Genomic DNA, 2,289 nt, shown 5'->3' with positions numbered 1-2,289 from the left:
AAAAAATATATTTTTATTGATTTCAGAGAGAAAGGGAGAAGGAGAGAGAGATAGAAACATCAATGATGAGAGAGAATCATTGATCAGCTGCCTCCTTCACATCCCCCACTGGGGATCAAGCCTGCAACCGGGACATGTGCCCTGACAGAGAATTGAACCATGACCTGCTGGTTCATAGGTTGACATTCAACCACTGAGCCATGCCAGTGGGGCTCTGTCCCTCTTTGATTATAAAAATCCTTACAGAACTACCTGGAGACAGATAGAAATAGTAAAAAATATATATATCCTATATAATAAAAGGGTAATATGCAAATCGACCAAACAGCGGAGCGACTGGTCTCCATGATGCACACTGACCACCAGGGTTTCAGTGGTTCTCAACCTTCCTAATGCTGCGACCCTTTAATACAGTTCCTCATTTTGTGGTGACCCCCAACCATAAAATTATTTTCGTTGCTACTTCATAACTGTAATTTTGCTACTGTTATGAATCGTAATGTAAATATCTGATATGCAGGATGTATTTTCATTGTTACAAATTGAACATAATTAAAGCATAGTGATTAATCACAAAAACAATATGTAATTATATATGTGTTTTCTGATGGTCTTAGGCGACCCCTGTGAAAGGGTCGCGACCCACAGGTTGAGAGCCTCTGAGTTACAGGTTCTTAACTTGTGATGTCCTCCTGTCTCTTTGTGCTCCTCAGCCTCACCGCCTTCCCACCTCACCTCCACTGGTTTCCATGCCAATGCATGTTATTGGGGACACCAAATGGCCTTCGATGTCACCTCAGACTATTACAGCCTTGTCTTCAAGTCTGCCCAACAGTCATCTGACTCTCAAAGGCACTGGGAGACCCCGAGGGGATGTTAGGAGGAAACGGAGGCTTCAAGCGCTGGACTTAACCCAGGTTCACCTGCTGCTGAGTCATGGGTTATTTTTTTTCTTCAAAAATCTCTTGATTTTTGTTAAGTTAACGTAAAAACATTCAAACCTGTAAAGAATTTTTGTGAGTTTATTTGAGCCAAACTGTCAGCAATTGCCAGGAAGCAGTATCTCAACAGATTGGGATAATGCTCCAGAGAATGGCAGTTTTTCATCTATTTTTATACATTGCAATCAAAGAGGGGACGTAGGTGGGTTACATGAAATCCATTGTTGATAGATTAGAGAGGCGGGAAGCCAAGGTGCGGGAGAAAGCAAAGCTGGGGAGGGGGCGGGGGCAGGGACCTCTGGGATTGGATAAAAAGTAAAACGATAGACACATACTTAGGTGAGTGCAGGATAGTTAACAGTCAACAATTAACATGATAACAATAACAATGAAGGAATTTGTGGTATCTGTCCTGGTGCCCAGGTACATTAGGTTGTGTCCCAAGGGATCTGGAAAAAGAGAAGTTACAAGTTACCCAGACATTTCAAGGGTATGCTATCATAGATGCAAAAAAACAGGTAGGCTCAGTTAAGGTAAAGGTGGCCTAGGACGTAACTACCCACCATAATTGCTTTTAGTTAAAGTTTAATTTCAGACCATCCTTTGTGGTTACTTTAGGTCTCTGAGTTTTCGAGACTGCCATGCAGGCCTCCCTGAACTTGTCAGGTTAGCATGTGGTCCCTTTCATTCACAGTTATAATAATCAATCTTGCCTTTCGAGGAGTAAGATACTTGTTTTTGTAGGCTAGATGTGATTGAAAGAATGCTTCCCTTCCCTCCCTCCCCCCAGCTGTCTGTGTGGCAGAAAAGAAAAACCTACATTAAGTGAAAATCAATGAAAAATAAGAATTTCTTGGATGAATGGGAAAGAGAAGGGTTTGGAGGGGTGACTAGATCAAGAAAAATGAAAGGGCATTAAGTAGCGATGTCGCCACTTTAACTCATTAATAATGTGAATGCATTGTGGTTAATGGATCATTTTACGTGGTTTAAATTGCTGTCACATTCATCATCCCAGTTGGTCTCTTTATCTCCCCTATGAGGCGGGCAGGACGCATTGGATTCTCCTAACTATATAGGAACCGAGTGACAGAAAATCAGTGAATCTTCCAAGGTCTTAGACTGACACGGAGGCAGAATTAAGAATGTAATTAAGACCCCTGATACTTCTCAAACTGCCAGTTATGAAAACAGTTCCGGGAATGTAAAGCACAGCATGGGGAATACAGTCAATTATCCTATATAACAAAGAAGTAATATGAAAATTAACCCTCACACCCTCACAAGATGGCTGCCTACAACCAGGCTTGCAGGGGGGTTAGTGGGGGACGACCAAACGACTGAACAA

General features: G+C 42.1%; 1 long non-coding RNA gene across 1 annotated transcript in view; it reads right to left on the bottom strand.

Moving 5' to 3' along the window:
* Positions 1 to 1,310: 1,310 nt before the first annotated feature.
* LOC106725451 overlaps positions 1,311 to 2,289 on the bottom strand; it is an 8,737-nt gene continuing 7,758 nt past the window's right edge. Inside the window, exon 3 of the long non-coding RNA XR_001361342.1 lies at positions 1,311 to 1,390. This is a non-coding gene — a long non-coding RNA (uncharacterized LOC106725451). The remainder of the gene's footprint in view (positions 1,391 to 2,289) is intronic.

The sequence above is a fragment of the Myotis brandtii genome, unplaced genomic scaffold, assembly GCF_000412655.1.
Source record: "Myotis brandtii unplaced genomic scaffold, ASM41265v1 scaffold165, whole genome shotgun sequence".
Classification (NCBI taxonomy): Eukaryota; Metazoa; Chordata; class Mammalia; order Chiroptera; family Vespertilionidae; genus Myotis; species Myotis brandtii.
Note: the sequence above shows the minus strand (reverse complement) of the source record. Positions and strands in the feature narration are given on the sequence as shown.